The following is a 22,865-nucleotide window of genomic DNA, read 5'->3' on the forward strand; positions in this document are numbered from 1 at the left end:
CTGACTAGCTTATGAGCATCATTTTGTAACCTTTGTTTTAGTAGTTTGGCATTTTGTTGATTTGTTGCAATATTTTTTTTCATCTGTAGACAGAGAATTGTACTTTTGATCACACAATTAATGCCTTGTTGTGACTCCTCTAAAATAAAGCTGTCAGGAATAATGTCAAATTCCCATCAGGCCAAATTTCAATTAAAAAAGCCTTAAATCAAAGTTGATCACATATTGGCCAAAGATAGAAAGAAACTACAGGCTGCAAATATTGCATTTCCATTTCTGGACTCTTTGGAAAGTTGCCTGGTATTGGAGCCTATTTATTAGAGTAAAGCCTAGAACAGAACATACATTAGTTCACTGCTACAGAGGAATGGTACATTGTTCATAGTATATTATCCCTGTGGGTATCATAATGACTTTCTACCTGTATTAAATCCCTATGTTTTGGTAATGAAATGCATGCTCTTGTGCCCTAATGAGCACTGGAACATAATTTATAATCAGATGTTATGAATTTGCAATTTGCAACATTTTCCATTGCAATATATAAGCACTCTTAATATATATTCCAAGTTCTAACTACCTATACAGATGGATCAGTCACTCATCTTAATATTGGCCAAATCTTCAGCTATAAGGATAAAATGGAACCCTAACAGAGATGGGTCTCAGTCATACCCCTCAACAGGAATACACACAAACAATGGGAAATTGAAATAGGGCTGATAAAATCACCTATGTAGCTAATGCACATGAGAGATCCCCGTTCCTCTTAAGTGGTAGTGGATAAGGGATTTTGCCACTTACTTTTGGCCAGATTCTGCCACCCTAACCCTGACATTATGGATGAGCTACAGTTGAAATACATTTGGATTTCTGGCTTGTCCTCCCTTGTACCCTAAAAAGTGCAGGTTTAGGTTTTTGGCATCCAAATCTTGTACTGGAGCCACAGGATGGATAAATTGTATTTTAAATAATGGTGTTGCTGGATAAAATGAGACACAGAAAGAGATTGTGTGATTCCATAAGAATTCCAAAGACCATAAGCATACTTCCTGTGCTGATTTTCACATTTATCCATGGAGAGAAAGCATTAGCAGTTTGTGATGTATTTCTTCAGAAGTCTCCTGGACTGCATATTAGCCTTTCCCCATTTAGGGTTACAGATATATTATCTAGAACTATAGCTTGCTATCAACCCCCCTTTTGACTCCTGTCTGAGAGAAAAACGGTTCTCAGAGTGTGTGAAATGCTACTTTTTTTTGTGAAGGTTTTCGTTCTTTACACAAGAGATGAAATCCTGGCACTATTAAAGTCAATGGGAGTACTCCAATCAATTTCAATAGGGTCAGGATTTCACCCAAGTCAGTTATTTCATTGGAGTGATGTCCACACATTAACAACATGGAAGGAGCTTCCTGCCCAGGATTTGGAATTCTAGCACAACACTATTCTATATACATTCTAAGATTTCCCTCATCACTGCAGCATCTGAGAGCTTTCCACTTGCACATTAAGTAATGTGACTAACATCCGTCACATCTGGTTCATTCTTTCACTCATCTCCCCAATCAACATTTTGATTCAAAATAACTGATTATGTACAATACTCAATAGAAGTATACGGTTGATTTATGACTTCTGTTTGTTTATTAAAATGAGAACACTTGTTTGACAAGACCGCAAGCTGTTGGGTTTTAATTTTAGGATTTATCTATTGATGTCATCATATAGTTACTGGTTCCAAGATTCAATACAATCTTGGGATGAATAGAAAAGGGGTATAGGCAATTAGCACATTAGAAATGAAGCACATGAGAGCTAGGTCCACAACATTCTTGGTCAAGGAGACCTGGCGATGGAACAAATTTCCAGAGGAGATAAAGTGAATCTAGAGTCTAACCATATTTAGGAAACACTGCAAAACCCTCCTCTCTGTAAGGGTTGTTTCTTCATAAGAGTGACACACTTAAGTCTAACACCTACTTCCTCCCAAATGATCCCAGCCAGCCAATCAACAAAAAATAAATGCTGTAACAAATCAACTTAAAAATAAAAAGAGTATTAACAAAATCTAAAGAAACCCCCCTATCCCCAAACAAAGTGTTAACCCTGTGAAGGGAAAAAGTGCCACAGATCCCATGATGTCCACTAGGGACTTCACTATGGCTAAGATTTTATCATAGAATCATAGAAAGGTGGGGCTGGAAGGGACCTCGAGAAGCCATCTGGTTCTGCCTCCATGCAGAGAGCTGGACTAAGTAAACACAGACCATCCCTCACAGGAGTTTGTCCAACCTGTTCTTAAAAACCTCCAGTGATGGGGATTCCACAATTTCCCTGGGAAGCTTATTCCAGAGCTTAACTACCTTTATAGTTAGAAAGCTTTTCATAATATCTAACCTAAATCTCCCACGCTGCAGATTAAGCTCATTACTTTTTTTCCTACTTCAGTGGACATGGAAAACAAATGATTGCAGTCCTTTATAACAGCCCTTAACATACTTGGAGACTTCTCAGTCTTCTTGTCTCAAGACTAAACATGCCCAGTTTTTTAAACCTTTCCTAAGGTCAGGTTTTCTATACCTTTTGTCATGTTTGCTGCTCTCCTCTGGACTGTCTCCAGTTTGTCCCCATCTTTCCTAAAGTGAGGCATCCAGAACTGAGCACAATACTCCAGCTGAGGCCTTGCAAGTGCTGAGTAGAGCGGGACAGTGTCTTACATACAACACTCCTTCACCCCAGAATGATATTAGACTTTTTCACAATTGCATCACATTGTTGATTCATATTCAATTTCCCTGTTGAGTATCTGGTCACTATTAACCCTTTTAGTGAAGACTGAAGCAAAACAGGCATTCAACACCTCAACTTTCTTGAGGTCATCAGTTATTAGCTCTCCTTCCCCACTTTCCTTCATCTCTCTTTTACTCCTAATGTATTTCAGAACTGCTTTTTATTGCCTTTTTGTCCCTTGCTAGGTGTGACTCATTTTGTTCCTTAGCCTTTCTGATTTTGTCTCTACATGCTTGTACTGTTCTTTTGTACTCCTCCTTTGCAAGTTGTCCATGTTTCCATTTTTTGTAGGATTCCTTTTTGATTTTCAGGTCAATAAACAGCTCCTGTTGGAGCCTCTTACTACTCTTTCCAATTTTCCTTTGCATTGGGATGGTTTGCAATTGTGGCTTTAATATTGTCTTCATGAGAAACTGCCAGCTCTTGTGACCTTCTTTTTTCCTTAAATTTTCTTCTTATGGGATCTTAGCTACCAGTTCTGACTTTGTTAAAGTCTGGAATCTATCATTTCACGATCGCTTTCACTCAAATTGCCTTCCACCTTCAGATTTGCTATCAATTCCTTCCTGTAGGGCCGAATCAAATCTAAAATAGTTGTCCTCTTGGTTCCTTCCTCCACTTTCTGAAACAAAAAGTTTTCCCCGATACATTCCAATAATTTATTGGAAATGTTGTGTTTTGCTATATTTGCTTTTCCAAGAGATATCTAGGTAGATAAAGCCCTCCACCTCCATTAACTACCAGGTCTTGTGTTATGGATATTTCTGTTATTTGTCCATCATCTACTCCTGATTTGGTGGTCCACAGTAGACCTCTACCAGGATGTCATCTCTCTTATGTTTACACAGAGACTTTCCACTGGTCTGTCTCTCACCTCCTTCTGAACCACAGAACAGGTGTATATATTCTTGATGTATAATGCCACACCTCCTCCCTTTTTTATGCTGCCTTTCCTTCCTGAAAAAGCGATACACCTCTATACCAGCATTCCAGTCATAAGACTTAACCCAAGTCTCAGTGATGCCAATTAAGTCCGAATTTAGCTCATGTTCTAATACGTTTAGCTGTTTATTCCCCATCCTGCTTGCATTTGTGTCTAGACATCTAAGATGTTGAACAGATTCTCTCAGTGATTTCCCATTTGTTGCTGTTACGACCCTATTGTAATTTTCTATGTTCCCCACAACATCTAGTCCTCTGTGGTCACATTTTAGAGGGAAGGCTCTCAGATACTAAGGTAATGGGCAGCAGTAAAAAACCTCAAGACAGAGGGTTGTTTTCTTGTTTGCATTTTTTAAAGATATAAACAATCATAAGATGTTTCTGTCTGTAATCCCTGCTGCAGCTGCCTACCCATTATTATGCATATCCTCTGTGTATTGTTAAGGATTTGAAAACACCAGGTGGTAAACTTTGATTGACATACTATTTGGGAGGTCCTTTTATGCTGCTTTTCTCACCCCAACAGAATGAAGTTCTTTAGATCAAGGATTTAATTGTCTAAGTGCTTGGTGTTGTACAATACCCAAAATTAGAGAACACTTTTTCCCTAAAGAGGTGAAACTCAAGAAGACAAATACTGGATGTACTGGGAACCTAGAGGAGGGTTTTTTTTATTTCTCTTAGCTAACGTCACCAGATATAAATTATTTATTTGAAAAAAAATCAAAGATAGAACTGAAAAAAGCCTTGAGAAATAAAGCTGGACATACTTACCACACAATAAAACAATAACAATTAATGAACTAATAAAGACTAGAGGTGGTGTACTGTTAAAAGTACTGCTTTAGGAATTGTTGGCTCTGTTCCGAACTTTGCCTCTGCGTGGCCGTGTGTTTTTCACTTACTCTATCTGTGACATAGGGATAATACTTATATACTTGTAAATGGTCTTGAAAAAGTACTACCTACAATTATAAAGGGAGGCAGTGTAGCCTAGTGGATAAAGAACTGGTCTGGGACTCAAGATTTGGGTTCTATTGCTGGCTCTGCAACTAGTCTGCTGGGTGACCTTAGTCAAGACACTTCACACATCTGTTCCTTGGTTTCCTCATCTGTAAAATGGGGATAATGAAACTAACCGCCTTCGTAAGGCAGTTCAAGATCTAATGATAAGAGTTAGATAGTATTATTACATAAGTCTCATAATCTGGGGGACCTGACTTATGATTTTTTAATGCTTGGGTTGGCAATCCGTGTGTGTGTATATGTGTGTGTGTGTATATATATATATATAGGGTCAAGAATCTGGCCCATTTACTCACTCTCTATATATAGTAAGCAAAAGGATGTGGGACATAAAAGAATTTACTTTATGTAACACCTTTGTTTAAATATTTATATCTATCTATATTGCCTATGATCAAATGTGTTTTGAATTAGAAACAACATATTTAAATGTCTAAAACAACCACCAGGATAGATTCCTTTTCAAGAGTGAATCCAAAATGACAGAACTAATGAATATGTCCTTGAGTGGCTTAGGTTGCATTTATGCGTACCTAATCTGGTTAAGAGAGATTTATTAGGCAAAGGCTGTTGTAAGTGAACATGTGGTTTTCCTAAGTGGGAAGGAATGCCACGCTGGGGACCAGCAAGAAGTCTTTTTTCCAGTACAGAGAAGCAATAGGAGGAGGAAGGCAACAAAAGGACATTGGAAAAAACATGCAGGACAAAATTATATTCTGCACGATTTAAACCAAGAAAATACCCATACAGAAAAACCAGTTTGGGTTTGAAAACTAAGTGGTTTTTTTGTTCTTTGGTCTGGATTGTCCAGATAATCGATGCCTTGTTAAATGTATATCATATATCCTAATGCACAAAAGTGATGCCAAAATAAAAACCATTCCAGGATAGATTCAGCCCTATGCTTTGAGAGGAGACATTGGGAGGCACTGAAAAGATGAGGGAAGGTGACTCAAACACAGGGACTCTCCAGGAAGTCAGCCAGAATTCCTCCAAAGAGCTCCCTGACAACACATAACAGATCACCGGCTACATTACTTGGGAAGAGCTCTGTAGCACGCTTCCCCTTCTGTATGTCCTCAGCTCTGCTGGCAGGCAGAAGGGATGGGGAGCCGTGCCCCTGGGCTTTGAATTTTTTTTTTAAATTAAAAAAACATTTTAAAAGCTCAGAATTGAAATGAAATGTTGTGTTTGACCCCAGATGATTGTTTTCTTTCTTTCTTTCTGATTCCCCACAAACATTCATTTTTGGTTCAAAATTGTTGGGGTTTTTTGGGTTGGTTTTGTGGGTTTTGTTTCAATTGCCAGTGAACTGAAAAATCTGCTATTCACCCAGATCTAGTACTCACCCTGCCCCCCTTGGGACAGTACTCATGGGATAGCTAGGAGTGAACGCTCCCTGTTTGGAGTCTAGACAACTACTCAGCCAGTGGGGCTGGAACTAGGGATGCTGCCCCCCCCCTGTTTTGAAGTAGTAATAACACCAAATACCCAGTTTCCATCATCAGCACCTCCACTATAATAATTGTCCCAGCACCCCTGCACTCAGCTGAGGGTAAAAGGGCAAAAACTCCTTGTGTCCCTCTTCCTCTTAAGCACAAAGGCTGGCCAGAGTCTGACATTAAGTACAATACCTAACTATGTTATTCTAAGGCCTCTTGAATTTTGTAACAGTCGTTCTGTACAACGACATGCTACTAGCCATGTGCACTTCACAGTTCCCAGATGGTCTGATTTATAAGAAACTTGTCCATTTGCAGAGGTGATTACCCATATTCTTTACTGCTGTCCTTCCCCCTTCTCCCCAGATGCAAGGGGAACCATGCAGATCACCATGAACCACATAATTGGACTAACCCCTGAGAAGCAGTAATGTTATTTTCTCTCCTTTAAAATTAGCTTCTTGAAACAACAGAATCCATACAGAGTTCAGTATCCCACTGTGTTCCCCCTTTGCTTTAGAGAAACTGCTAGTTAATCTGGCAAGTTGCCATTGCCATTATTGCTGGCACAGTATTTATATGTTTAAAAAACTGAATTAGAAACTGAGCATTTGTATATGGCTTTAAAGAGCAGGAAGATCACTCTCTGATGTGAACAGTGTTTCCTGTTTGTTTTGCTTCAATGAAGTGTATATCACAAACATGAAGGGAAGGGAGGAGGTAACTCCATCCACAATCCCAAGCCCCATCTACAGTTCCCCAGTATGTTTTCTCCCACTAAAACAGCTAATGTTAACATTTAAATAACCGTCATTAGATTTCAGAGAGTTTGGGGGTAAAACAAATCCTGGTCCCCTCCCAATTATTTGGTGCAAAGCAGTTGTGTAGCTGCTCCACTGCTCCAGCCTCTCTCTCTCTCTCTCTCACTAAGAAAGGCATGTTATGTTCACTTCAATACATGTGCAAAAAGTACATAGGGCCAAAGACAGGAGAGGACCTGTACCAGACAGTGGGCTGCCCCCTTCAGATTGTGGCTGATCTGTAGGAGGTGGCAAGGAGAGAGAATGCTGCAAGCAGGAACTGTTTGGGGGAAGTTCTATGGCCTGAGCTATAGAGGTGATCAGTCTAGATGACCCTTTTGGCCTTGTAATCTTTGTGGGGGAGGGGAACAAAGAAGTTGAAACCTGAAGTTAATTTTCAGAGTTAAAAAAAATCCAAGCAATTCTGAGCAAATCAATTTTGATTTGACTATCTTGAAAGACAAATAAGAACAGAGCAACATAAATTCAGTTTCTGAATTAAATGAGCTGCAGGTCTGATAATATCAAGGCCGTTCTATATAATCCTTTGCCTGGTTCTTATGCCATACACTCTCTCTTCATTATATATACTCTGCCTTAAACATGAATTATATGCAACAAGGTCAAGTGGAAAGTGTATCTATGTATTCATGAGGTTACTGTTAAAATTCACATTGTTCTTGCCAAGCAAAGTAGGAAAACCTTAATTAAAGCATCCAAATAAGTTGGCACTCATTTGCGTTAAATCAATCTGCCTTTCACTGTGTAGTGACTGAACATATATTTTTTCCCCTGCTCTGATGCAGATAAACCTGAAAAAAAAATTGCTTGCAATTGCAAATAGGTAACAATGTTTTGATGATGGCAGAGCTACTTCATTGCACATTGCTAAATCAAATTAGGGGCCCCGGGCTTCCTCTGCTTCCGAACATTACTTAACGACAAGTTTAAAATGAAAGACATTACATACATAAATGCACCAACAGTGAGTGGTGGAGTGCAGCTGTGTTTTACGCAAACCGACTCCTATTTGCTTTCCCCTCCTGCTTCAAGCTTCATATCCTTAATTCTCCAACCTATACTACATGGAGCCACAAAGCACAATCTCACATGTAATCTCTCTCTTAAACCAAAGCCCATGGGGAGAGAACTCTGTTTTACTCATTGTGACTCGACAGGATTTTGGTGTGTTTTCACTTCTAATTGTTTTCTCTCCCTTTTAAAAAACATTTCTTTCCTCTCGACTTTTTCCCTTCATTAGAGCAGAGGGAAAGTCTCCTCTTCCAGTTCACCGCACTGATTCAAAACCGACTTCCCTCTCCAAGTTGCTGCCCCCTGCTGTAACTACAGAGTTTCTTATCGAAATGACAAGAGCATCAATCAGTGAATTACAGACCAGCACCATTCAATCCATTCTTACACTCAGGACACATCCTCCCCTCTGATACACTTGCTAGAACAGAGACACAAAACAAAGGAAACATGTCAATAAACAAAGCTCCTTTGTAGCACAGGCTTAAAGGCATGCCACAAGCCTGCCGAAGACTGGCTTTAAGATTATAACATCAACACCAGGCATCTGGAGTTCAGTTCTCCCAGGCCTTTGATAAACAGGCAATATAACCTCTCTCTCACTTCGGGGACTCTGCTGGGATTCTTACTTGAAGTTTTTCTGAAGCCCCCTCAAACATAACTTGGAAATCAAAATATTCTTCTAGCAAGCCCAGGCAATTACCTGTGCTCTGACCTTCTGCAGAGGGTAAATCTGTTTTACAAAGTGGAACAGCAGCATCCCCTCAGTGTTTCTTTTTCTCTCTCTAGTTCAGACGAGTTGGGGACAAAGAAGCCCTAAGCCAAAGGACTTCGAAATGCCGCTTTAGGAGAGGGAACTATTCAAAAGGAAGTGTCTACTGAAGCAGGTAGTGGAAACACTGCTTGGTCTTCATTTCACACCACATTTCCACCAGGAAACAAATTGTTTTCAAAGATTGCACCAGTGCAAAGACATGTCAACATTGTGACCGTGTTCTTGAAATTCATAGAACTCCCAGAAAGCTTAACAAATAAGCAAAACTATTCGCAAAATTATACTTTAAAGAACTGCACTGATACAACATTATGCAGATTAAGTATTCAGAGATACTGTATTCTGTCAAGGAACCAATTAACATCTCCATCCTGGAGTGTGCATTGATAAACTACATTAGAATGGCTCCAAAGATTCTGAATATGGATTTTTAAGGCCATATTACTCAAAATGGTGAGCAGCTACTTACACAAGAAGTTCCATTGACTTCAGACCACTCGTGTCAGTAACTGTTGAGCAGCTGGAATAAAAGGTTCACAATCTGGCCTTCAGAAAGACTGCAGCTGGTTTCAAATGCTTCAAAAATTATCTAGACTCATGTTTATATGATAGATCCCAGTGGTTCCAAAGGGTCCCTTGGCCTTCCAAGGAATGGGGGGAAGGGTCCTAGCTTTGTAAATCATTTTGGGATTGTTTAGAATAAAAAGCAGTATGTGAAATGCAACGTATTGTTACTGCCACAAATGGCAAGGGCTCAGGTTTGCCTCTCAACCAAAAGATACACAAAGACAACATGGAAATAACATTTAGAGACTGGATTAGCCTATAAACACTGCAGAATCTAAAGTCAATGCTGAAATACTCTCCTTCACTAAGCCTGTTTTGCCTGCAGTCCATGGAGGAGAGTTGACTCATTATTCTTGGGCCCTCTGAGATACTGACGCGAGCAAAGGACACAGCATCAGCTTTGATTCTTAGGGCAGGTCTTCACTACCTGCCGGATCGGCAGGTAGAGATTGATCTATTGGGGATCGATTTATTGCGTCTTGTCTAGACGCAGATAAATTGATCCCCAAACGCGCTCCCCGTCGGCTCCGGAACTCCAGCTCGCGAGAGGCAGAAGCGGAGTCGATGGGGGAGCAGCAGCGGTCAACTTGCCGCCATCCTCACGGCCAGGTAAGTTGACCTAAGATACGCTGACTGCAGCTATGCTATTGTGTTGCTGAAGTTGCATATTTTAGGTCGACCCCCGCAGTGTAGGCCAGGGCTTTGCCCTTGGTGGCTTAAGCCTGACTCAAACCCATTTAAACACGGATTTAGCATGCAAAACTCTGCTTTAGTGTGAAATGCGATCCCTGTCCACTGCATTTACTTAGAAAAGTCAAGGACTATTAAGACTTATGTGTAAAACTTTTTATTTTGCAGTGAGTTATTGCAAGACAGAAGAGGTCTAAAACAACTGCATGCATGCATGAGGCAAGAGAGGAAAATAGTCTGTTTCCTTCAGTGCCCCTTAATGCAATTATTCAAGTATTAATTCCTTCCTTAAATGCAATTATTCTAGTATTAATTCTGCAACACCTGAAGTGCTTTCAATTGTCAGAAATAAAAAAAAGCAATAGTTTGTGATGTAGACGTTATAGGCAATGGGCTATTCTTTCAAAAGTTTTACTACTCTGCACTTTTTATTTCACCACCTCTTTCCTGGTAGGACAAACCCTGCAACCTCTCCATGCATGCAGAGAAGGCAGAGGTTTTGCCATAATGGGAAACTCCTCCAGAATATAATATGTTTCTGCAAAAATTACTCTAAAAAGCAACAGAATTTAATAGAGGATAGAAGATTTTTTTTTTTACTACCCTATACACTTATATTGCCTGGATATACCGGTAATTCTCTATTAAATTCTATATGTTGGTACAAAACATACATACAGAATAATTAATATTTTCTACTAAATTGCATAAGAGTGTTCTACAAGGTCAGGGAGCCTTTTCAGAGAGCCTACACTCTCTGAATTCCTTGACCCTCGTTCTACAGGTCTTCCCGTGAGTACCTATCCAGCATGATGTGGGGATCAAGTTAGGGACAGATTGGGGGAAGTGGAGATAAGGAAAAGTGGCTCCGTCACTGGGTGGAGGCATTGGCTATGCCCCCAGGGTTACCATATTATCCCTTATTTTTTCAATGTTTATTTTGAAATAGAGACATGTTTTCAGTTTAACCCTGTGTCACATGGCAAATGGAGCCACATGGCATGTTGTAAACAAGAGAGGAATTAACATGCTCTCACACAATGAAGAACTGGTTGCAGGACTGGGAGCTGAAACAATCAATGTTGCATAGGGCTGAAATCTATGAAAGCTATGGCGAAACATTACATTATGGTGAGGTCAGAATATTCACTTTGTCCTGTGCTGTCAGATTGTCAGGGAAGGGTCAAGAGGACTCTCATGTCCTCTATCCACACAGGAGACTCTAATCCCATCTAGTTCTAAACTGTCCCTGTCTTCGCAGAGTCTTTTGGGTGCCTTCATTGCATTTAATAGCACCCCTCCCTGCTAACAAGAAGATCAGATATTATAGTTATGGAGGCTACATATGTACATACAAAGACTCAAGAAAAAGAGTAGTTTGTGTCTTCATTATTATTTGTATCACTGTATTGCCCAGGAGCCCTATTTATGGACCGGGCCCTCGTTGTGCTAGGTGCTATACAAACACACCTGTCCTCAGGTGCCCATGACAACTCAATTCACCATACCTAACATTGGGTTACCTCACTGAAGACCAACCACATGCTTTCTCTGGACAAATTTTGTTAGTGTATAGGGATATACTGACCAGTTGTAAATGACTCCTTTTTGAAAGTTTATTGCTACTTTTTCTAACATCCTTTCCTTCCTAAAAGAAGAGGATTGACAATTCTTCCCTAATAAATTTCAAGAACGGCAGAATATACAGCATCCCATATGAAAGCCACAAACTTCTCATGGATACTGTTGATTCAGTTTATAGTTGCTGTGGCTGTGATGCTTTTCACAAATAAGCTGCACTTAACATTTACAGTACTTAAAAACAATTTAATATGAAAAAGGGAACTGAAAGGCACAACAGATTGTTAATGGGCTGTAGAGTCTTTCATCTCTAGGTGGCTAGTTCAAATCCAGCCCACAGAGGTTGTGAACAGACGTTGTCCACTAGATGTTCTGTGGCTTACATTAAATCAGTTTTGTGGTTTCAGTTCAGTTTCCAGTGGGCCAGATATCTGCATTACAAACGCCACTACCACAACTGGTAGTTTCAGTAGAGAAGGCAGACATTAAACTGATGTGGAGGATTAATTACCTTCTCAAGACGTGCTCCAACCAAATCAGGGTTGTGACATACTGATGGAGCAGCATTAAGAACCTTGCACTTCTGTTACTTGAGCTGTATGTTCTGCTTCTAAACACAAGCTGTTTCTGTCTGTCACATTTCACAAGCCCTAAATTATACTATAAAAACAAAACGACAAAATAAAGATGGTCCATTATAGAGAATAGTTCCATTGCTCTGGCTTTATTCTGAAGCCTTGTCTCCACTACAAAATGTATTCATTATTGATAATGGGCATTAGCAACAAATGCAGCTGAACCAGGGTTGAAAACATTTAAGCCTTTTTCAGCACCAGTTCAATTGCCTCCTTTGATGACACCCATTGTCAGCAGTGGATACGTTTCCTTCTGTAGACAAGGCAATGCAGAACTATGTTAAAGTGAAATAACCCTTCGCTGCTGAATAAGGCTAGTATTTGATAGCCTCTATGTGAATTCTCAGCTAGCTATCTGAAGTTCAGCTCACTATGAAGAATCAATAGGAAAAGCAATATTTTCCTCTGGAGCTCAGGGAAAGCTATTGAAAAGGCTACCTCTTTAAAACAGACATTTCCCTGAAATTCAGAACTGCATCATTGGAAACAATGCTTCTCTCACACTTGACAAAGCATTTAGATTAGAAGATGGGTGTTTATAGGCCTGTGGTTTCATTCATGTACACGTTACCACTACATTTGGATTTAGATTTTGTATATTGACAAGGCAATGCAATTCAGTCTGGAATCCAGAGTAATTCACAGGAAGTGATTTCACTACGGGGAGTTGTTAGGACAACTCATTCAGACTGGTACTGAATTAGCAGCAGACAATGTGTACTTAAGAGTCTGGAAGGTTGAAAAACTATCTTACTTGAAAAATACATTTCAAACAGGGCTGTGAATTCAATAGGCAATATCCTTAATAGATAGCCCTGTTCTGTAATTGACTATATACATTTCATGATTAATAGTGGTTTTGATGAAACGAGATATATAAATCCAATGACTGAATTACTGCAGCTTGCTTCCTGACAAACAAGGGCTGTGAATACACATTTGGAGGAAACCTATCACATTCCTCAAATGCTATCTCGAGTATCAACTTTTTTTTTTTCTTTAATTGACCACTCAGAAGTCAAGCTATGTCTGGAAAGAGAATATGTAGAGACAGGAGATGACTCTCTAGTGAGCCATATGGCTGGAAGTCTGTCTGTCATGAGGGGTTACATACAGCATCTTAATAAAACATTCCAGCAAGATTACAACCCTGGGTTAGTAAGGGTGAAAATATTGTGTGTTATAGTCTAGCATATATTTTTTCTTGCTTCATACCTGTAACCTTGCACTATATCTTGTAAACGATTGCATTATTTATTTTTGTCAAACCTGCTTGTAGCGCTCTCTCCCTCTCCAGTGGGCAGGGAGGCCATTCTGCCTCATTATATTGGGCAGTAACCCTTGGGCCCGGGCTTGGGCACTGGCAGGGTTGAGCCATACGTAGCCTGTAGTTCTGGGCACATCTAACAGAGGCAAACAAATAACAATAGTCTGGTGCTCTTTCTCCCACCCCTGGGAGAGGCAGAGCAGTGAGTTGTCTTTAGCTCATAGCCCCTCAGCTGGGGCTGAGAGTAATTAACAGTCTGGGGCCCTCGCCCTTAGGGCAGAGCTGAGCTGGGAGCAGGCTTTAGCCTCAGCTTGTAGGCTAAGGCAGCCAGCAAACACACAGTCTCAGCGTTCAGGAAGGGGTGAGCACCCACAGAGTCTAGGGGCTCAGGAAGGGGGAAGCACCCACTGGATCTAGCATCCTAGCTTGACGGATGGTAAATCCACAAAGGCCTCGTGGCCTGTGGTGGGGGTTTGGCCACTCTGGGGTGGGTGGCAAGGGTATGGGGGACGCAGACCGGCCCAACTCCACCAGCCCAGGGCCCTAACAGCGGCAGAGTGGTCCACCACTAGGTCAGCAGGGATCCAGCCGCAACACGCTGACCTGGAAGCAACTAGCCACGTAGCCAGGCCGTTGTCAGCTATCCCTGGGCTACTTCCTACCGCCCTGGGGTTTGGTACCACTGGAATCCACAGGTCCTCTGGGTACACAGTGGATGGTAGTCTTGACAATTCCCCTTCTGGGTCCATCTCCTCCTGCAGGGCGCAGATTCGGCTCCCGGGTGCTGCAGCAGCATGGCAGCATTCATCACCTTCCCTGACTCCTGCTCAACTGAGCTGCAGAGCCCTCTCTTTATGCTTCCTGTCCTGCCCCAGTACTTCTGGCGAGGGGGGCGGGGCGGCTTGGCTCCACCCACCGGGGAAGTGTAGTGATCCCTCTCTCTCCAGTCCAGAGGGAGGCCACTCTGCCTCGCTACACTCCTAAATAAATACTTTTGATGATATCATGTTACTTAGTGCAATATAACAGCGTGATCTGTCAGTTGGGGATACAAAAGGGCCATCTATCTATAGAATTCAGAAGACAGAACATATTTTTTGTATTCACTTACAATTAGTCTGGTGAAGCCAAAAGAAATGGTGTGGGGAGTTGGGCTTTTGATCTCAAGCAAAATTTTGGAGTGTTCAAATGTGCCGAACCAGGCAAGGGCAGATAGACAGAGAGGACAATTTGGAGTTTGTATCAGCTGCCCTATAGATGTAGGATTAGGTTTACTTTTCCTGGTGCAGGCAAGTATAAACTACAAGTCTGTGCAATGGCTCCTGTATAACTGGGTGCGGGGCCATTCCTAGGGAGGACGGTATTGGTCTTGCCACTTGCAAACTTTCAAATCTTTTTGTGGCTCCATAGAAACCCCACTAATGGAGGCTGTGGCATCATGCTGGATCAGCACAGGCCTTGGTCATGCCCCTCCCCCAGCCAGCACAGATCCATTGAGGACCCCTGGCAAGGAGGAAGTTGTGACTGATCTCTGCTGTAACCTCCCACAGTTTTTTGAACCCCTGTGCCTGAGGCTATACTAAGAGAAGGGGGCATTACCTGAACCTATCCGATACACTGAACAAAAGAAAGGTCACATTTCCCACTTCCCAGAAACCATATATTTTAGCTTATTCTGTATGAGATGCAGGCCAATAAAAACATCCATTTGTTTCAATGGCATAGCGCTGAGCACCATCTTTTTTGATTCATAGACTGCACTGTAGAGAAAGCAGAAAGTCTTTCACAGGGATGTAGTTTCATAAATTGTACATTTACCCTTTACCCCAATTCACAGATTTGTGTAACAGCTTTTCTGTAGAATACAAGTAAATTAAAGACATTAATGAACATAATCAAATTAATAGGTAGAGAACAATTGCCTCTTTATATGCAATGGGATAGAATGAATAGCTTCTTGTACACAGAAGTAACAATGAAACACTGGAAAGGATTCACAACTGCAACTAAACTCCACTCGAATACACTAGGTGATTGGTCCATTAGGCAGCTGGAGGCCACTCCCTGATCCCAAACCACTGGGTGTGAGTTAGGGCTGCAGGGGAGCAGCTGTTATTTACACCATTGATGTAAAGTCCCTGAGGGAAGTTACTGGGGGTGTAGCAGGGCTCTAACGCACCAGCCAGTGAAGCTTGCTAGGTGAGAGTGGAATTAAGTGACATGTTTGAAGAAGTGGTCAGGGTTGAGCTTGATATAGCCCTATAAGAAGACGGCAGGTTTGTGTTTTTTAAGGCTGTGCTTCCAATGGCAACAACTCAGGTTTGGATCAAAAGTATCTACTTAATCAGTAGCACTTAACAAATAAACCAATGAACCTGAATGCTTTTAGTACCAAAGATCATTGTTCAGGGTGGGGAGGCTTTTTTATGGCTGCAATTACAGTGATTAGTCGGACTTCTCAACCTGTCTCTGTATCTTTTGCCAACCTATAACAGAGGAACAGAAATGTGGGTATTGCCCAATGTATGACCCTGGCATGTGTTTCCTGTGTGCTTGGTCCAGCACAATAATCAGTACATGCTGTAATCAGATCAGTTTGCCTCACTACTCTCATCTCATTATAGAAAAGAAAAGCAATAACCTGCAGGATGAAGATTTTCAGAAGTGACTCGTGATTTTGGGTGCCCAACATGAGGCCTGATTTTCAGACAGTACCCAGCACCCATCCTCCAAAAACCTTGACCTAATTCTTGTTCTGCATTGAGTCTATTTCAGTGATTCTCATGCTTCCATACTGGGACCACCCCTCCCTTTTAGCAATCTGAGCAGGGCAGTGTGGTCACAATCCCCTGGCTGAGACCGACGTCACTGCGACCTTCCCTTAGCTAGAGTGAAATCAGATGTGTTTGGGGAGCTGACACAAAGCCACTCAAGCCTCACAGTAAGGCTTTGCTGTGGGGAGAGGGAAGAATGCTGCACTTACCATAATCCATGAGGGGAGGTCTCATTGCAGACTTCGAACCCACAACATGTTTGGTGATGAGCCACAAGAAGAATGACTCGCCAGATCCAGCGCCCCAATTCCTTGCGCGAATGAGAGTGGCTGCTGTTCAAGCCTATAGGACTGTGTTGCAGCCACCCTGATTATGGGCTTCAGGGATGAATTCATTCCCCACACCCTCCTTCACGTCCTGAGTCACTAGATTTGTGGGGGCTGAATTTCACTCCTACTGAATAGCTCATTATATTAACACTCACATGAGAAATGCTGTACACATGCAGATGTGTACGTGTACACACCTGCACATATTTCTATATACGTATGTAAACTTTCGTGTACAAGAAGCTATTCATTCTATCCCATTGTATATAAAGAGGCAATTGTTCTCTACCTATTAATTTGATTATGTTCATTAATGTCTTTAATTTACTTGTATTCTACAGAAAAGCTTTTACGCAAATCTGTGAATTGGGGTAAGGGGTAAACGTATAATTTATGAAACTACAACCCTATGAAAGACTTTCTGCTTTCTCTACAGTGCAGTCTATGAATCAAAAAAGATGGTGCTCAGCACTATGCCATTGAAACAAATGGGTGTTTTGCCATGGACTTCAAAGGTAGGGTAGGACTTACCACACCCACATGAACTCTAGCGCAATAACCCGCATAACAAGTAAAATGACATTTTATACATTGCAATCACAGCAATAAGTCTTTTTATTTTTGCCTCCATCTTTCACGATTACACAGATCCACCCTCTAGATTTCAGCTCAAAGCAGGAATTTTTCCCAATGGATTTTTTTAAGTGAAACATTGCATCACAAAGTCAAATTGATCATGACTTGGGGGGCAGGGAGACAGAAGTTACAGCTACACTTGCAAGCTAGTCATCTTCTAAACCAAGTTGTTATTTTTTGTTGTTTTTTTTGAGGGAGACAAATGAAACCACTGTCTTCTACAATTTTTCCAAATAGTAAAAGTATATGCTAGAGATAAAAGAAATAATGACTTGGAGAATAGCTACTCAGAATGCATTTTTAAGTATATAAAGCTGTCATTAATTCCTGACTGCTGTCAGAATAGATGTTCTTTTTGAAAATGGCTATATTTAAGGGAACTCTAGTTTTTCAAGTGTTTCTAGCAGCAGGGCATTGAACAGAACCCCCTCCACCCCCCTCCCACTAGATTGAAAAGACTGAGGAGTCTGAGAGAAAGCCAAGAAATAATTCCACAGTCTAGATATCTTAAATTACAATAGGACCTCACTACATTGCACTATTGCTTGGGAGAGCTTCGCATTGCTGCTATGCTTGCTTTAAGCCAGCAAAGACCACTTTTTTTTAGTGCTGATCTGGCTGGCTTTGGGTCCTGGGCTCTAGCTCCTGGGGCTCTTCTATGGTGACCTTGACCCCCCAAGGGACTGCTCCACCAGTCAGAGATTGCCTAGAGATAGGGATGCCCCATCCATGGTCCTGGTTCCCTTGGCCACATCACTAGTGCCAGATTTCAGCAGAGGCAGCGACATGGGATTCACTCACTATAGCAGCTCTGTGTCCCCTAAGGATTCCTCAGTTAGGAATATTCAAGAGGGTGGTTAAGTCAGCTATCCACCGAAATGGAACAAAATATCAAGAGTGGCTTTAGGATTTAGCCATTTATCTTGTTATTGAGGACACGGGGTCTGTTTGCTGCAGTTTGGGATTAATCTTAAGTGTCAGAAGAACCCTAAAACACAGTGCTTGCCTATATGATCTAACACTAGCCAGGCCTATAACAGTCCATCACTTTTATGAGCCTATAAAACTCATTGCTGTCAACAACAAACTATACGATTATTTAAGTCCTGCTAAATCAGCATCCCTTGCTTATAAGAAAATCAACTGCACAATTCTATAATTGTCCAAAGAATGAACCCCTTCTTGCCGATTCCTATTTGCCTCTATAAATCAAGCTCAGAATGAGTGGCACGCTTGGCTATAGGTAACATCTTTCTGATGTTTTCTACAATGGTTTGATTGTTATAGTATGGGGGAAATGTACAATATATAACAAGCATGTTGGCACAAAAGATTGTTTTGGCCTTCCTTACAGTGCACTCTGCATAGGGCCAAAGGTAGCTCTCAAATATACAGGGCCACTTTTATAAGGTAATTCAAAAACAATCATGTTAGCTTGCTATAAATGGATTTTTCCTGGAGCAGACAAGCAACTAAACATCTCTCTCTTCCTCTCTCTCTAAGGTTAGGGTCCATCCGTACTTCCCCTCAGCACAAGGAATCTGCTCATCTCGATGCCATGGCAATCTCAAGGTGCAGCTATTCAGGGCTGCTGTACTATAACTTTTAATAGCTTTAGTTTCTCAGATGAATGTAACTGTTTCAGAAGCACTTGGCCAATCATTTTAAAGCTAAGCAGTTAGTTCTGACAAGATAGGCTGCAAGTGAGGACTCTGGGCTAAAAACAAAAGATCAGAAAGGATTTTCTGTACTTCAGGGGCCAACTGGATTAAACTGGAGACCTCGAAATGTTCAAATGAAGCTATAACACCAGAAAAATATCTACTGCTTGCACAGCCTTCCCCCCTGCAGTCATTGTGTCCAAAACCTTATCATTAAGATGCTTGGGACCCGGGATTTACAGTTGTATTGTACTGACATATTTAAAGAACACATTACAAAGCAAGGATAACAGGAAATGGGGGCGGGGAGAATCTGTGGACACATTTTAAAAAAGGAAATAACCCAAAACATCCAGTATTTTGTTATATTGTTTTTGTGAACACGTTTATATAGTGAAACATGGACAATAGAGCACTAATACTGACAACCTTCTGGCCTCAAGGTCTCCTTAAGCATACTAGGTTGTAAATTGAACAAGCTGGGTACAGCAGAGCAGGCTACCTATCTATCCCCCATTACCATAGTACCTGAGCACCAATTCTTAATCCATTTGGCCGCCCAATATTCCTGTCAGGCAAGGTTACTTGACTTTTTAATGACAGCCCCTTCACGATGTTAGACCAGAATATACAGCTACATGCCACCTGCTGCCCCATTTCTCCAGCATCTGTCGTTCCTTTCCATCTTCATGTTGCAGGGGATCCAATATGCTTTAAACGTTGTTCAAATCAAACTAATGAAATCCCTGGATCTAAAACTTTGCCTGTGGTTTTTGATTTGACACTGAATCAAAAAAACTGGAAGGGACCTATTTTCTAGATCCAGTCTGCACGCAGACTACATTAGCAGAGCTCTTGTGAGAACAGCAGATCGGATCATTTTGATTACTCAAGACACTTACTGCACGCACTGTACAGGTACTGCTGTATCTAGGCACACGTTACACAGCTTGAAGATGGGTTTAGTCATGTTTCTCAAAGTAGATTGGTCACATGCTACAGTTATAGAACTGGGCCTTGATTCACCTCTCACTCCAGTGAAAACGGGCCTATATTAGCGTACGTGAGAGCAGAATCAGGCTGTAAGAGAAGAAAGTGAACTGGCTGGCTTGTCAATGTTCAGTATTTCACATTCAGTGGAATAATGCCTTTGTAAAGAGGGACATTTTGCATTACGCATCCCTTTCTAAAACTGGCCATTTTGAGCTGAAATCCCATGAGGCCAGCTCATGAGATTTCAGCACCACCAAATCTGAACCCAGATTCTAGCTCTGGTTCAGCCTCAGATCCATACCACTGGCTTTACTGAGCCTGAAAGGCACATTTTAGCCCTATGTATACATATGCAGAAAACCACAGACCAAGCTTTGTAGCAGTACCACAGCCACAGGTTAGCCAGTTAGAGCCCTGCAGTCTGTTTCCAGACACCTTGCTGTTTCAGCAGCCTGTATTCACTTGCTCCCAAAGCGTCTAGCAGTCCTGTTACAATACCACCTCAGAGTCATCACACTGACAGTTCCTCCCAGTCTAATCATAGTCAAGTTATACTCCACATAATTCTCTTGGGGTTACATCCCTATCAATCTCCTTCATTGATCAAAATTCCCTGCAGAGTTTCTTCCTCTATGGAAAATACAATGAAGGAAGAAGAGGGAAGTAATTTAGAGATGACATGTATTTTGCTAGGGGAATTTAACAAGACATGAGGGATTGTGTTCAGTGGGTACCATATGAGTTGCTTCTGTCATGAAGAAAGCTGAAATGAAAAACTGTAGTAGACAAACAAATTGGAGGGAAATAAATGGATGTGCTAGTAGTGAATGAGAGCATATTTCAGGCCTCCTGACTTTCTAAATATATCTGATGGTACCAAACTGAATGTTGTCGCCAGTCAAGAGTCAGAACTATTGCAAATATTGGCTTCATTACGCATTTGTGAAAACTACCTTGATAATGGCTGTATGTTTTTCATCTTTTAAAACTGCAAACTAGAACTTTGCAAAATTCAAACATTTAGTTTTCCTGAATTTTGCACAAAAGTATCTGTCATCCCCAGTGTTCACTTTCATAGTTCCACAGGATTTAAGGCTGAAAAGGGCCACTAAGGTCATCTAGTTTGTCTTCTAATATCATAGAATCATAGGACTGGAAGGGACCTCAAGAGGTCATCTAGCTCAGTCCCCTGCACTCATGGCAGGACTAAATATTATCTAGACCATCCCTGACAGGTGTTTGTCTAACCTGCTCTTACAAATCTCCAATGATGGAGATTCCACAACCTCCCTAAGCAATTTATTCCAGTGCTTAACCACCCTGACAGTTAAGAAGTTTTTCCTAATGTCCAATCTAAACCTCCCTTGCTGCAATTTAAGCCCACTGCTTCTCCTACCCTCAGAGCTTAATTAGAACATTTTTTTCCTCCTCCTCCTCGGAGCAACATTTTATGTACTTGAAAACTGTTTTGTCCCCTCTCAGTCTTCTCTTCTCCAGACTAAACAAACCCAATTTTTTCAATATTCTCTCACAGGTCATGTTGTCTAGACCTTTAATAATTTTTGTTGCTCTTCTCTGGACTTTCTCCAATTTGTCCATATCTTTCCTGAAATGTGGTGCCCAGAACTGGACACAATACTCCAGTTGAGGCCTAATCAGTGTGGAATTACTTCTCGTGTCTTGCTTACACACTTCTTCTAATACATCCCAGAACGTTTTGCTTAATTTTTTTTGTTATACTGTTGACTCATATTTAGCTTGTGATCCACGATGACCCCCAGAAAGCATGAGCTTTAAGTACGTGATCCAAAAGACCCAGCTCTGTTACATCAAAGCTAGAGGTAGACCATAAACCTCCAAGATCCAGCCACTAGAGGGGGACAACCGCACCATATAAGCATAGTTTATAGAAATTTCATTCCACTTCATGTATCATCAGTACAATTGCGGTCTTAGGAGCGTCTGACAGAGTGCAGGGGTGTCACCTGCTCCCTGGTAAACAAGGCATTAACTTCAGCATCTCCCTCCCCTTGCACAGGTGCTCAGGGAAGGGCTATCAAGGGCTGCTTGGCAGATAAATGGGGAGAGTGCCTAAGGGAAGGTTGAGCTCCACTGCCCAGGAGTCATAGCAGTGGGTTAAAGCCCCAAGCTGGGACATTTGCTGCTCTTTCTGACTCGATTGGCTCTTTTTTGTTGTTGTTAGCAGTGTCCTTTGAAGACAGACCATCTTGAATTGCAAATGTGCTTTCCACAACCCTGCCAAGTCATTTCACCAGGTTACAAGTCTAAGCCTGCAAAGCTCACTTTTGCTGTAATGAAAGTAATGGGCGTATACATGAGTCAAGTATCTGGTGCTTATTTCTGATTCCACATGCTTTATTGTTCCTTAAGATGCACAAAGCAGAAAATAAATCTGATTCTGATCTCTCTTCAGTTTAACACTGGTACCATTTCACAAAATTCAGTATTTTGTAATTCTCCACTGGGGAAGTGAGAGCAGAAAGAGACCTGTAGCTCTGGTTTCAATACCAAGCTGAGTTTGCCCTTGTGGCAGCTAGACATATCTTGGCTCTGAATGTACACTGAGCAGATTCAATATAGAAATTACTGAAGGAGAATAAATATGAATGTCAATTTTCTTACTATAATCACTCTTTAAGGAGAGGTTATTCTTAAATTTTAAAATAAAACAATTCGCACACTAAGAGAGATGCAGGCAAAGAATGTGGGAAATGGATATAACAGCATCTCTTAGTAGCAAATAAAGTACAGAACTTTTATGCAAAGGTTTTCTTATATATATGCATGCACACAGAGAGAGAGAGAGAGAGAGAAGTGAGTAAAAGCAATGGAAAGGCAACTGGAGAAATAAGGAATGGCTGATGGACTGCAACATTGCTGCTGTATTCCACCGACAGTTGA

General features: G+C 41.3%; 1 protein-coding gene across 17 annotated transcripts in view; it reads right to left on the reverse strand.

The window, feature by feature from the left end:
• LINGO2 (leucine rich repeat and Ig domain containing 2) overlaps nt 1-22,865 on the reverse strand; it is a 716,716-nt gene that overhangs the window by 121,504 nt on the left and 572,347 nt on the right. Inside the window, exon 1 of one of the 17 annotated variants that reach the window (XM_039543525.1) lies at nt 12,160-12,220. The exons of the other annotated variants lie outside the window; for them this stretch is intronic. The gene's annotated coding sequence lies outside the window, so the exon portion shown is untranslated. Of the gene's footprint in view, nt 1-12,159; nt 12,221-22,865 lie in introns of those variants that run through there. 17 annotated transcript variants of the gene reach the window in all.

Source organism: Mauremys reevesii, linkage group 6 (assembly GCF_016161935.1).
Source record: "Mauremys reevesii isolate NIE-2019 linkage group 6, ASM1616193v1, whole genome shotgun sequence".
Lineage (NCBI taxonomy): Eukaryota > Metazoa > Chordata > Testudines > Geoemydidae > Mauremys > Mauremys reevesii.